This window comes from Ambystoma mexicanum, chromosome 3p, assembly GCF_040938575.1.
Source record: "Ambystoma mexicanum isolate Mex_15411 chromosome 3p, UKY_AmexF1_1, whole genome shotgun sequence".
Classification (NCBI taxonomy): Eukaryota; Metazoa; Chordata; class Amphibia; order Caudata; family Ambystomatidae; genus Ambystoma; species Ambystoma mexicanum.
The window spans coordinates 143,150,729-143,166,029 of NC_090925.1; the positions used below are offsets into that span (position 1 = coordinate 143,150,729).

Below are 15,301 nucleotides of genomic sequence, written 5' to 3' on the forward strand. Positions count from 1 at the left end.
TTCCATCAGCTGGTCGCTTGGGAAGTTGAATCCTAATAAGAACTATAATGGATAATTTGGGAGGGCGGCACAATAACCACGGCAACGAGGAGCCCCTGAAACTTCAATCGGCTGGTCGCTTGGGAAGTTGAATCCTAATAAGAACTTTAATGGCTAATGTGGGAGGGCGGCACAATAACCACGGCAACGAGGAGCCCCTGAAACTTCCATCGGCTGGTCGCTTGGGAAGTTGAATCCTAATAAGAACTATAATGGATAATTTGGGAGGGCGGCACAATAACCACGGCAACAAGGAGCCCCTGAAACTTCAATCGGCTGCTCGCTTGGGAAGTTGAATCCTAATAAGAACTATAATGGCTAATGTGGGAGGGCGGCACAATAACCACGGCAACAAGGAGCCCCTGAAACTTCAATCGGCTGCTCGCTTGTAGTGAAATGTAAATAAAATGTTTCCACAATTTGTACACGGTTGTACACATTTGAATAAACCTACAGCCTTTTAATTCTCCACAACGGAAAACCTGGGGGCTCCAGTTATTTAAAGTCAGAGTTTATTAGGTCTAGAGTCTAAAATTGGATGTGACAGCATTAGAGTGGCGGCCGAGTGCCAAGGTTATAAACAAAGGCTGAAAACAGAAACCCAAAAAGGCATTGTGTTTGGCCCACAGCCAACAGCCCACTCAGTGTCAGCTGGTAGCGGATACTTCAGAACATTTTGGGAAATCATTGTCATGACTCAGGAAAGGCGGGTGCTTTTGTTATGCAGCCGGGCTGACCCATCAGCAACACATCGATGCATCATACAACACCAAGCCCCGGTACTGCCCAGCCTGTCACAAAAAGCACCGGGCATCCCCTTTTTTCACAACAACCCCAGAAGGTGAACCCAACAACATGTATACCACCCAATTCAATAAACGTAACCAGGTTTGTCTACTACTCTCCCTCTTTATTCTAACCCTTCTCCTAACTCACCCCACAATTAGGACTTTGCATATGAAGAACCGAACACATCGCTCCTATGGCATTGACAATGTACACTGCATTCCCAACCCCCAATGCATTATATGTATAGACACTCATAAAAGGAGGAAGGGGGATTGTTTAACTACCTTTGTGTTCTTATTTGGCACACACCAAGAAGGGTGTACACGTAGGCAGAAGGTAACATTGTCTTCTCCCCACATATAAACAAGAAGGGTGCCTGTGCTTTCAAGCAGGCGATTTATCACAGTATCTTTCGTTATGTGGCTTCAAGTCTTAAAAGTACTTTTGCAAAAACCTAAAGGACATTTGTTGCATTACTTTGCATTCTGGACGTGTATTCCTACATTTATGTGGGCGAGGAGGGGCGGCAGCTACGATTATACTTTTTTGCTTAACATATTTCTGTAAGGATTTATGTAATTGTCAAGCTATTTTAAAAGATGTCTGTGCTGCTCAAGTCATTTTTATTAATAAAACACCGTATTCTAAAAGCCAAACATTAACACATATTCCTAACAACTAGACCTGCGAAGATATGTTGCCAAGTGCACAAGCTGCAGACCTGACTCGAATCACAGCTTCACCACCTACTAAATCGTGTGATGCTGGGCAAGTACTTGTATCTCCCTGTACCTGATCTAAGGGGTTTCAATGATAAATGTGTAAGCTCTGAATAGCTGATGATGCTTACATGCAACCACTGACCACCCTTGCTCAGGCTAACTGTCCCTTCTGTTCAAACCCACACATTCCATACTTACTGACATCGCTTACCAAAAGCCCACACCTGACGATTCCACCCCATGCTTACATGCACATTATTTACATGAACATTACAACACAGGATTAAAGATAGGGAGACGACAGAGAGAGGGAGAAAGTGAAAGAGTGACTGGGAAGAAGGAAATAGAGAGAGAATTAAGAGACATAGCAGCTAGGTAGACAAGGGCAAAATAGAGAGCAAGGAAGAGGTATACTGAGCAAGGAATAAAATAAGCAGTGTTGCATAGCAACCTGCTATGCAATTCTATAGGTTTGCTAATTAAATTGACACTTGTGTAGCACAGCTGGCAAGTTAAATTACCCTGTTCAATGAAACCACTGCTCACCCTGCATTCCGCTCTTGCCATCAGGGCACTCACCACCCTCCTTTCTCTGTCCACTGCAAATTCAAAAGGGCCAATTCTTTCTTTTTTCAAATAATTGCAAACCAGAAGTAACCAGGATGACTTCTTTTATTAAGGTAACTATATTCTGTTTGGTAAAGACCAGCATGTGTTAACCTTATTTCTTTTACAAGCAGTCCTGCAATTCCATTTAAGTAGGTTACATAATGCACAATCACATCATTTCTACTGTAAAACACTGCATTGTCTCCATGTTTCTGAACTTCTCCAGGCATAGAAAAGTATGGGGCAAGCATACCGGACATTGGCCTGTACAACACCAACTGCACCCAGATGCACAGAGCCTTTCAGTGAAAACTGTTTTCAGAGCCTTTCCTTATATCTCGTTGTTTGAGTCTATTCATGCAGCTAACCTTTATGTGTTACAGCATATCATCTCACTACTTCAGAGGTAAACAAACATGCTTTATTGTTGCTCATTTTATGTCCTGGCACAAATAACTTCTGGTGACATTAAATATATTAGTACAAAATTGCTAATCAAATAAGTTTGTTTGCTTATCGAGAAACCTTCAATTAGCAAACTCTGCTAATCAATTTATGGAAACTATGATATGCCTTGCTGAGAGAGATGATGAGAGATAGAACAACTGAAAGAGAGGCAGGGTTATCGAAAGACAGAGAGAGACAACAGAGACAGAGAGGGAAGAAAGTGACAGAGAAAGTGGGAGAGGCAAGAGTGAGAGAAAAAGAGAGAGATAGAGAAACCATACATCAACTAAGGAACACATGAATTTGCAATGTTGTGTTGCAGAGGTGGTGTACTTGATATGAACTATCTTGTGCCGGTGCACAAAGTCTCAGGCTGGTATCTATGACACCTGTTTTTGAAGCCAAACACAGCGCATTTTTTGTGGGTTTAATGTCCAACTCCAACTGTTCTTCCACTCCTGATCACCACCTGCAGCAAAGCACTAGGATCATTCACTTCTTAAAGTTAACACCTGTCTTTACTAATTTGATGACAATCACTTCTGGGCAGACTGTGCTGACTGGTAATGGATTACCAGCCCAAGGTAACTGCAAAGCGAGGGCAATTATCAAGGGCTGCTGCACTAGTACCAGCCAGTTCTGTCCATACCCGAGATATTTATCGCCATTACAGGGCAGCAAAACCTCAGGTGTGCCACTGGGGGGGGGGGGGATGGAGTTTTGCTAGGTGTGTTCATTCCTTTAAAAATAAATTAAAACTATAAAACAAGATGCCCACTGGAAAAAAAACAGAGCAAGCTCTAAAAATAGCCTCTATTCTTTTTCCATGGGGAGGTACAGCCCTAAGAAGGATGGAAGAGACAGGATTCAGAAGGTGTTAGGAAAGATTCCCATTTATGAGTAATTTTCCCTCCAGTTGTGAACCCCCCAACTTGTTGCTGTTGTCTGACAAGCCTAGCCTGACTTTTGCCTGTGGAGCCCTGCCTTCTTCTGCACTCCTTTGGGCTTTTCGCTTACTTTTTTAAGGGGAAACAGACATGCCCTTAAAGACAGTCAGTACTGGGAGACTTTGTTTCCCTTAATCCTTTCCATTGTTGCAATTTCTTTGCAACATGTTACCAGAGCACAAAGTACCTTAGAGTCCAGTGCGCCTGGGTCTTTCTTTTGTTTCCATAGGCACACCCTCAAAGGATATTTTGGTAGAAGTACAGATGTGCCTTGGACAGAGATGGTGGCAGCAGTTATTTTTCACATATTTGTAACCCTTTCTTGTGGACCATTTTGCATTTACCACGCTTGGTCGTGGACAGTGGCTTGGCCCCAAAAAGGCCATTCCACAAGGTCCTTTGTTCTGTCTTTCACCATCTTGTCCCTTTGCCTTCCCCAGGTCAAGCAGACCCGGGTCAGTCCTTATTTCGTCATGCATTTTCCCACAAAGTGCCAAGCTTTCACAGGCTTCTGCATGCCTTGTGTGTGTGCCCCCAGGATGTGGGCCGGACTGTCTGGTTCCAATTCACATCCTGGGTGCCAGAGTCTGGTGTGCTGGGAATGACTGGGACTACCGTGGTCCATGATTGGTCCACATCTGATGTGCCTATATGTGAGCAGATCTCCCATTGGGTCCTCTTAATTTTGGCGTGAAGGAGATTCTAGATAAGAGAAGGCTCCAAACACCCATACCAAGTTGATCTCTTGAGTTCTCACTGAACCTAGGATAGGATCCAAGCATCCTGAAACCAAGAAGCAAAGTTGAGGAACTGCTGGTGACCCGCTGGAAGGTTTGAGCCTGCTGTTGTCCTGCAGGACCCCTCTGCCTCTGATTGAACATAGAAGGTCTGCAAAGGCGCTTCAACCCCTTTGAATAGTGGGACCAACTATTCACGGCACCTCTATCTCAACCTGTAAGCAAGCCTTCTCTGAAGTGTTCGTGGGCCAAACAGTGAAATGACCAGCTTGTGCAGGACCTTTGCTCTAGAACTGCTGCCATCTCGAGTTTACACTTGAGACTTTGGAGATCATAAGCACTGGGTCCAAGGCTCTCTCCTGCTGAGTTTCGTATACCTAGGCGCACAAGGTCTGGAATTAGGAGAGTATGCCTGAACCTGAGTGCACGCGGTCACTGTGTCGCCCAGCCAAGGTGACGAACTTCGAGGGTGTGCTGCTGCTGTGCCCCCCTTTGCCTTGAGATGTGCTGCAGTGAAATTGAGTTGATCCCTTCACCAGCAGAGGAGAAATCGTCATTGTCCTGCCATGGAATTATCCCTGGAACTCAGCAGCTGAAAGCCTCAGAGCCACACAATTGCAGCATTTGAACCCTCAATCGAAGTGGACTCGACTCCCAAAGTTTGGTCCGGAGTGTGCCTGGGGTCGGTGAGTATTTGCAACCCTTACTGGTGGCACCTAGCGCATCCATCCATTTTTATGCACGAGTGTCCCCTGAGGGCCACTCACCTTCATCGATGTAGCCTGTGCTACCGTCCTATTCCCAAATCAAGGAACCTGTTCTTCCCTCTTGGGGAGACCCTCCTCGAATAGTGGGACCTTATTCTTCACTGCCTCACCCACCTTCCTGAGTCACTACAGCCCCTGCAAGAGACCCTGTTTCCGCTCTACCGCTGGATTACATGTGTTTACACTGAAAGTACTTTTGAGAGCTAGGCTCCACTCTTCTTAGGGATTGGACTGCCTCTTAGTTAGGGTTTGAGAAGCGAGGAACTGCCTAAAGTATATTTGCTCTGTATGCTCCCTTTCTTTACAGGTTGTGGACCCTTACTGTGTGCCATTCCTTTAGGTAGTGTAATTATATATATATGTTTTATAGTAGTGTTCTGTGTGTTTAAGTATTGCTACTGATCTTTGCTTGTGTTTGATTTAAAAGGCCTTTACTAAATGCATATGTATTTTTGATATACACCTGACTGTGAGTAACTTGTAGTATCCTTGCTGTGTGTGCCCATTGTGGGCTTTCGATCACCCTCACCCCTCCTTAGACCTAGTCTTGACTGCTGCCAATGCTACCCCGATTCGTCTGGCTTGTCCAGAAGGTTACTGTGTTCCAAGAAACTAGGCCGGCCTTCTGAACCTCTGCCCACCAGGTCAGAGTTCAGAAATCCATCTTAACAGTAAGTGAAGACGTTAATTTTTAAATTAGGCAGAAATACAGGGGCAGTCGGTGAGTAGGAGGGTGTGGAGCTGAGATGGCTGTCGAAAAGCATGGAACCTAATTCTAGGTAATAATAGGCAACATCAGATGTTTAGTGGACACAGTCATTATGTGAGGTACGCAGGCTGTAAGAAAAACCTGTATTCTGGATGGTGAAATAATTGAATCAAGAAATTAATTTGTGTGCTGATATTTTTTCTTTCATTGTAATGTCCCTTGCAAGGCCTAGGTGGAAGCAGAGGATACCCGTCCCCAAGGTCAGACTGTTAACATGGGCACTACAAACCACCAATTGATCACCTTGTATCTCCTAGACAGAAACCGCATCATGCATATTCCGGCACTATGTTGGCATACTACACCACTTTTCACAGACCACATTCTCACATGTGCTTGTCCAGACCTTACATGCCTTCCTCCAATATGCCCAACACCACATTAAGACATTGCCCACCTCATCAACATCATGGGTGCCCTGGACTGGGCATATGCCTTTTGGCGCCACCTTAGTCAAGCGAGAAGGCACATATGATTGCGTACAGTGTGAACTTCAAAAGTATGATATCATATCGGACAGATTTATGTCGCATGAAGGGAACACCACTCTCTGAACAGCACATAAAGAAGTGGGACTGAATAAAAGGGCCTTTTGTCAAAACCAGCAGCAGGTAGGAAACACAAGCAATTCTAACACCCTGTGGTTAAAAAGGGAGAAAACTGCTTACTGACGATAGCTGTTGTAGATTTGTTTTCAGGTAGGGGCAATACAGCATTAAACTACTTTTCTCTCGAGGCCACCAGGGGGTGTGCCCGGATGAGTCCACCCTCCGTGTGAGCTCCACACCCAACGGCCCCAAAAGAGGTCTAAGCCCCCACTTTTGGGACCCCCGCCCCAGAGAAAATTGGTGGAATATGCATGGGACTATCCACCCCTAAAACTGGTCGAAAATGTTGAAGAAATCGGAGCGGGATTCGCCCAGAAACTACAAGTTCCATTTGTGGCGTCGTTACCAGGCCCGGCATACGCTGCTGCAAGTGAGAACACCCCGGTAGCCGAACGCAGACCCGGAGACACAGGAGGTGCTGCCACGCTAACCAGCCTCATGAAAACGCCTGCTGTGGCGAGAGGGAGCACAGAGTGAAAGTCGCACGTGCACCTCAGAAGACCGGACACCACACTGGTGCACAGAAACGTAGTGGGACTGGCAGAGCCCGATCCCACTTTGACCCGGCAACTGGAAGTTTAAAGGCTGCATCAGAAAGACTGCCCACACACGCTGGCGTGGCATGAATGGTACCCCTCCTCTGAATCCCACAAGTGGAGTGGCACTACACCACATTACGGGGCTCAATGACTTATGACATTGGCTGTCCTCTCTGTATTAGGGAACGCAAGTGCACTTCAATAACGCGCACCACATGGATGAGACCTGACCAGGATATAATCATGGAACCATTCTGTAATCATTCAAACACATCAGTGACCCTGCTGCATGGAACTTCAGCTCGGATAGCACTTACCACAACTCAGCAGTGGGTGTCAGGCACAGGGAGAGGACTCTACGTGCGAAGCCCTCTACAATCTGCGCAACTTCGTAATATCTGTAGGATGGAGCCCATTGTGCAACTCGCATCCAGAACTTATGAGAAAGTGGCACTTGGTGACATCACTTCTATATCCCAAAAGGCGAGGTTGCAACACCGCCTCAAGCGGATGCTGATCCGGCGCTGACACAAAGCACAGTTGGAATACAGTGCCCTGAAACATACGACAAAACCATTAGCACACCTTACAGAGCAGCAACGAGGCACAGTGTTGATCGATGCTGAAAAAGCATTCAACAGTAGAGTGGGGCTTCCTAGAAGCGGTATTATGTAAGGTCGGATTAGGCCCTACCTTCAGAAAAGGAGCCGGGCCGTCTACACGTCCCCGCAGTATCCGTTATGGTCAACTCTGAATACTCTAGATGGTTCAATCTGGGAAGAGGCACGAGACAAGGCTGCCCCCTCTCAGCAATACTGTTTGCTCTCTTCCTCGTACCTCTTGCCTAAGCGCTCAGAGCCGATTGTCAAGTGGAGGGCCTCCGAGTAGATGGAAGGGAATATAAAGTAGCCCTTTATGCTGATGACATCTTGCTTCATGTCAAAAATCCCAAGACAACAAAACCCAGAGCCATACAGCTGATAGAAAGCTATGGAACACTCTCGGGCTTCAAAATCAATAGGCCCAAATCCATATTATTCCCTTTACAGGAACTCACTCCCTAGAGCTCCACTAGATTCTCTCAACTCGGCCTTGTGTTGGGGAGAACTACTTTGCGTTATTTAGGGATCAATTTGATGAGGAAGTTGGAGGACTTGTATGAAGCAAACTTCCCCACTTCCTCACTTCCTTCCACGCAGACATGGTGAAATGGCAGAACCTCACAATCTCTTGGATGGGGAGGCTTAACGCAATCAAAATGGTATGCCTCCCAAGATTTCTGTACCCATTCCAGATGCTCCCATTGAAGCTCCCGGAAGTATTCTTTTGAGAAATAAAAATAACAATTTTAAAATTCCAATGGCAGGGGAAGAAAGCGAGGATACCATATGAGGTACTCATCATGCCCAAAGATAAAGGAGGGGTGGGCCTCCCAGACTTAAAATTATATTACCAAGCAGTGCAATTAATTCCCCACCTAAGAGGGAGGAAAGACCTGCAATGGGTCCACCCTGACGATTATAATCTGGCCCCCGCCACTGTTTCGGAATGGCTGTGGGTCCCTAGAAAGAAACTTCTCCGAAGACTCCGAGACCACCCCATACTTGATACGGTATGGGAAATCTGGAGGGTGGGGGTAGACATGAAAGGTGTTATCACATGGCCTTCCCCACTAAGTTATTTATGGGCCCTGGGGGAACGCGAGGAGATACCTGACCATACGCGATTTCAACCTTGGTACGATGCGGGCCTCGAGAGGGTGGGACAATTATGGCGTCGTGGTGTCTTCCTCACGATATCGGACCTGGAAGAGGTACTGGGAATACACTCACTTCCGGTCTTCCTTTATCTGAGACTTAAGGGCACACTGATGAAAGAAGAATGGCGTGAGAAATTACAGAGAGAACTCACTCCGTTTGAAAAGTTGCTTGACACCGTAACTGAAACCAAGGGTATGATATCGAGCATGTGCAGGCCGCTATTAGATAATGCGAGGAGATCTACTATTAAGCTGAAACATAGGTGGGAACATGATCTCGGCAGAGAGCTGGATGCACGTTTGTGGGCATAGACATGTAAAGGCGCTTCACAGGTGTCGATTCCAGCCCAATATAAATTACATGCTATCAAATTGCTGCACAGGTGGCAATATGAACCCTACAAATGTTCGAAAATGTACCAAGCTGCAAGCCCTGTGTGCTGGCGTTTATGTGGGGAGAGGGGCAATTACTGGCATATGTGGTGGGAATGTCCCCGGGTCCAGATGTATTGGAACAGAGTCTTGGGTTGGATCAAGCAGATAGATGGGATCTCCCGGGAAGTCTCGCACCTCCTTATACTGTTTGGTTTAGAGGAATGCGAAGATGAGGTGTTAAAAGTGAACGGAATTGTAGTCCCCTTGCTGCTCGCCGCACGAGCCTGCCTCGTAATCAAGTGGAAAGCGAGCCAACTCCCAAGCAAGAAAGAGTGGATTGTGGTTGTAACAAACATTTACACAATGGAGCGAATCACTACAGCCCTCCATGAAAGGGCGGTGTACAGGAGGGCGGGAAATTCACAGACGGGCCCAAAGGTCAGTGCTCACCCTCTAGTACTTCTAAGACAGGATAGCTGCACCATGTGAGAGATGGGGGTGCAGGATTCACTTACTCCAACACGACTCAATAATGAGGACTCAGTAGTTTGGCAAAGGGAAGTCTGTTTAATGACAAGTACATCAAACAGGGAAACAAATGGGAATCGGCATCGTTGCAATCACCTGTCTCGCTCCAACTTCCACGAACTTCAGTTGAACAGCAGTTCTTATAGGCAATATTCGTCATCATTGACGTCATGACAAAACTCGTCATGCACTATAATTGGTTAGGAAAGGTAACTTAAGTATAGGTGCTATATCTGTATGTGATAATAGAGCATGCGGATTGGATAATTCTTATCGGGTGGGTGTGTACGCCCCTCCCTCTACATCACACGCGATAGACGTCACTACAAGTACGACGTCTCATTGGTTCTACGATGTATAGGACCTTAGATAACTTGGTCCATTGTGATTGGGCAGGTTAAACCCCTAGACATAAATCTCCACTTTTAATTAGCAGCATGCAGAATGGACACCCAGGTGCCTGGTGTCCCAAGTTTCACCCTGCCTCCCTTCCATCAATCAGTATCTTGGGTCTATGTGCCAATTAGTTGGCTGGGCATGGTCTCAAAACTGCAGCCTCTTATCTGGAGAAGTTATGGCACCCTTGGATCTGGGTGACATTAGACGTTGGTAATTCTTTGCGCCTGTCTTGCTCACATGTCCGTTCACCGTGAATCTGCTTCAGTTTCCAGCTATTAGTGTATTTAATTCTGTTTTCGGCCTCGCCACCTGCATGGGCCTCCCTTAGCTTGACCTTCACGGGGCAGGCTGTTATGCTCTGAAGTTTGAGTCTTGTTAGCTGACGCTCTCCTCCCTTTCTCTGGATGACATTGATTTCCTAGGCATGAGCCGCTCTTTGTTGAGTTTCGATTCCGCTCCTTCTCTTGTCTCTGGCTGGGTTACGAAACTTAGCCTGTCAGGCCTCTGGCAGCCTGGGTACATTTCTGCTTTTCCAAAATGGAGTCGCACTTGTATAGCGTGCCTTATTGAGGTAGCTATAGTTGGCGCTTGCCGCTCTATTCTTCTACTAAGCATTGCAAGCAGTATAGTTTTCTTTTAGCTTCTTGCGTTCCAAGCCTATTTACACATGTTTAACTGGTCGGTTGCTTCCATCTTGTCTCGTAGCCTTTCCTTACGTTTTAACATTGTCTCTTCTCTGTGTCCATTACATTTATTTTCGTAGCAACTCGCACTGGCGTGCTTGTCTTCGATAGCAGCTTTTCGTTCATTCGCGAGTCTGTCCAGGCCCTTGTGTCATTTCCACTGGCCTTCCATTAAAGCTCTTTGGGCCATGTTGTCATCAAAGTATTCTGGACGTATTAGCGCCAACATCATTCTCTGTGGCACCTCCCGTTTGATCATTTTGACCCAAAATATGAGACTCACTTCTACCCTTGTCTCTTCTAGGTCAGGGTGTTCTTCGAACAGATCGTCATCGGTGACGTCAGTCACTAGATACCCTTCTTCGATGGCGATAATAGCACACCATTGTCTGCCTTCATCGTCATATCCTTTGATAAATACCACTTTCCCTCGCACTGCGGTAGATTGTATCATTAAGGGTATACTTGTCCCTCTTCTTCATGCATAGGTATTCTTGGTCTGAATAGGAACTCATCAAGTGTCCTCATAGTTCTATCCGCGAGGCCTGGCAATCCCACCATGAGCACCCGCACGCCATATGCGAAGACTTCTGGCTCCAATGGTATAGCTCTCATGGCTATACGTCCGGAGTATGCTCTGATCATTTCGCACACGTTTGAATAATGCATTCCTGGAGTGGAGCATACTATACCATTCTCGGTAAACGAGATTGTCATATTAAATTTAGTCATTAAGTCCCGACCCAGGATGTTTACTGGGGTCGACATGAATATAATAAGGGTACATTCATTGCGCGCTCTCTCCTGGAGACTTGGAGCACGTCTGTAAAGGGAATGTACTGTGAGCTCCCGTGAAACTCTGAGTATCTTTGGCTTCGCCGGACAAGGAAAACTTGCCTTCTCGTATGCACGAGCGCATCGCACCCGTGTCATCTAAGAAGGAATATTCTTTACCCCCTATGACGACATTCAACCTAGGTTCCCTGTTAGGGTCTGGTGTCACTGACAGGATAGAACACATCAGAGTCCCCCGTGAGCTGTCCTATTTCATATATAAGTTCGGCCCTCTGTATACTTGCCGATTTCCACCATTCCCATGGTTGACTCCCCCTCCAGAGCTAGTGCCCTGTGACACTTGCGGTGGTGCCTTCTGGGATTGTCCCTGCGGTACGTTGCCCATGTGCGGGGGTGGAACCGCTTGCTGTGCACCCTGCTGCAAGCCTGGCGCCTGCTGCTGCACTGTGTGATTTTGTGCACTGCCTTGTTGCGGGACGGCTGGCTGATTCACCAGGCCTGCCCCCATCCCTTGGCTATTTTGCCACATTCCTTGGCTTCTGCACACGCGCGCCACATGTCCTGTCATTCCACACAGCCAACACACTGGCGGTGGTCGGGCCATCTGTCCATATGACGTAGCTGGACTGCCCATCTGCGCGTTCTGAAAGCCACTTTGATTATTCTGAAAGCCCCCTTGGTTGCCTCGAAACCCACCCTGATTACTCTGCCATCCTCTTCCTCCAAAACCACTTCCCCTTGGGTAAAATCCTGCGCTACCCTGATTATTCAGCGATGGGTTAGTCGCTTGCTGTGCGTGTGGTTCAGCTGGGCTTGTCAGCATGGCTCCCTCGAGAGCATACTTTGAGAGTTTCTTTTGCACCAGCTTAGCCTCCTCACCCCTACGAGTTGCCTCCTTTTTCCGATTCTTTTCTTGCAACAATCTACAGTAATGTGCAATTGTCAACTGTATTTCAGCCCATGGTTTGGCTTCTATTCCTACCAATTTCTTAAGTTGTTTTTGCACTGGCTCGGGCAACCCCTGGCATAATATATGGTAGAATACATGGATTGATTTCGTCCAAGACTCATGCGTTTCGAGCACCCACGCGTCTTGAAAATTCTGAATATAAATCAACGGATCCTCTGACTCTTTCATTTTCCACGTCAAATCTATATGATTTTCCTCCCATTCCCACCCATCTCACCTTAAACCACACCCCTTTTTGCACTCTTTACCCTGTGTGTTTCCCCAAAGCGGCAGGCATTTTCTCAGCGACAATGAAGTCGGCTGTATTCTGGGGGCAGAGGCGAGCGTGCCCGGGTAAGATATGCAAGATTGCGTGGGCCTTCTCACACAGCGGCGCATGCGCAGTCAGACTCTTTCCTCCTCTCAACTGTGTCTCGCGTTGGCTGAGTGCATCCCACCGGTTCCAGTAACGGTTGGAGAAGGCGGAAGAAGAGGGGGCTATGGCACAATTATCGCGCAGGGGAGTCCTAGGAAAGCTGAGGTTATTTTTAATACGTTTAAAGTTGTAAAGCCGCAGCATTTTCACCCTTTGAACAACAGCAAGGAGGAGGAGGATCGTGCACAAGGCTGCGTGTGTTTAAGAAGCTAATTTCCAGATGGGTTAAATGCAGCAGCATTCTTAGAAACAGACAGCAGTGTGTAAATAAATACAAAACTAAACCATAAAGGTTTTTGCTGGTCATGTGCCATCCAGAAAAAAATGACGAATGCGTTTCTATTTAGACGTCGTGAAAAAAAAGAATCCCTTAAACGAAAATACATTTCAATGACATACTTAGGTGACATATTTCATGCAACCCAAACTCTGTGGCATCCATTGTTTTCAAAATGAGGTTAGGTGACATAGTTTTGCAATTAGCTTTACCTGCCCCTGGCTTTGTATGGATGGAATGCTGTGAGTGACTTACGTGGAGTGCTGAGTGAGAGAATGTTATGTTATGAGTGGTTCCATGAATGTCAGTTGAGATGATGGGGTGACAGAGAGGATGCTGGTGGCTGTTCCGGTCCCTTTGTACTTACCTGACCTGATTAACTTGTATGATGTACCTGGAGCCCAGTAAAGAAGTTGACTGCTCCTGCAAAGATGTCAGTGTCATTATTAGCCAGGCACCCAACGTAACATTGGCGATATAGATGAGGTAAAATACAGGTTTTAGAAACATCCACCAGCCCCTCACTCTGGCCAGGTCCTGGTCAACCGCCAACAATGGAACCCACTGCAGGTAACATTCCACACCTCAACATTCCAACCCTACATCACTTACGTAACAAACCCTAGTCAGAACACAACAAATAGCGATGAAAGACACAACTGCATAACGCATACAAACTAACCAAATGAATTTAAGTTTCAAAGCACATTCCAAAAGGTGGAAAATGGGTAGCTTTGATGTGTTCAAGGAAGAGGTATTTATCCATATTAAAATTAAAATTCAGCCACAACTCAACTCAAAATCCCAGAGCGGGTGCCCGTTTTCAGGGCCGGCCTTAGCTGCAGCACCTTCTCCCACTACGCCACCTTGGGGGAGCCCTTGAAAGACTCCCCCGAGATTGGTGGCGGGGGGCTAATGGCTAAGGCCGGCCCTGCCCATTTTGACATAGATATCGACTAGAAAGTGAATTGAGTTAAGGCCCTATCGGTCCATTGTTCATGTACTGCATTAACATACTAACAAAGAAGGTGTCTGGATTGCGATACTTTGCCAGCAGTATTAAAGCAATAATTGCAGATTATTATTATTAGAAGAAAGAGTGGCCCTAATGATAGTGATATTATCTATCCCGAAATTGTAATGTGATTTGTCACGAGAAACCGTATTATAAAGACACATGAATTGTTTGGAGACTAAATGAACTCGTCCTTGATGGGATGGGTTAAGACTGACAGTTTCCTTTTGAGGAACTGTTGGGAGTTGCGACACTGTCTTCACCGGCGGACCGAGTGATTTCACGAGATCCACTTCTGTTTAACACCGCGTGCTTCCTCCTTCCCTGCATCGCTCTAGTAACCATTGCTTCTACAAACAGAGGCTGTCAGCGTGGAAAGACAGTTCACTCTCTCCCTCTCGTTAACTGCTGTCCGTTTTAAATGTAAGCTAAGGTTAGTTCAATACCACGGTTTTCATCAGTCCTCTGCAATGTTCAGCCGCCCTGTTTGGGGCCTTTTTGGTTTTGGCGCATTTGGTTGTGCTGTGCCTGGGACGGCCTGGTAAGGTAGTGCCCTTCGCGGGCCTTGTCCTTTCCTGCCCGGCCGAGGCTGGGCCCAATATTAATGCATCGGTTGTTCACCGGAACATTTGGTGCCTGTGTGGCCCGCGCGCTGCATGTTAATGTTGTGTTTATGTTCCCAGTGCGGCTGCCGCACCGCCTGGGTATTGTGCAATGTGTTTTTGTTTTTCCAGGGAAGACTTTTTCGCAGCATCCATCCTGCGGTTGAGGCTTCATGGTGTTGTTGCCTAGCGCTGCATGTTGATGGCTACTTTTCTGCACTGTGCGGTCTCTGTGCAGGTATTGTAGGATGTGTTTTTGTTTTTCCAAACAAGGGAAGTCTTTTTCACAGCATCGACGCTGCGGTTGAGGCTTCATGGTGTTGTTGCCTAGCGCTTCGTGTTGATGGCTATATTTGTGCGCTGTTCTGTCTACGTGGAGGTACTGTAGGATGTGTTTTTGTTTTTCCGAATAAGGGAAGTATTTTTCGTGGCATCCACACTGCAGGCGGGGCTTCATAGCGGTGCTGCCTCCGCGTGGATGTAGCACAGAGCACATCAAAGATTCCACGG

The 15,301-nt window shown here is 46.7% G+C and overlaps 1 long non-coding RNA gene across 1 annotated transcript in view; it reads left to right on the forward strand.

Annotated features, from left to right (window-relative positions):
* The first annotated feature begins 14,554 nt into the window (after window positions 1-14,554).
* The window catches only part of LOC138579501 (uncharacterized), a 32,404-nt gene continuing 31,657 nt past the window's right edge, over window positions 14,555-15,301 (forward strand). The window contains exon 1 of the long non-coding RNA XR_011304025.1: window positions 14,555-14,622. This is a non-coding gene — a long non-coding RNA (uncharacterized lncRNA). The remainder of the gene's footprint in view (window positions 14,623-15,301) is intronic.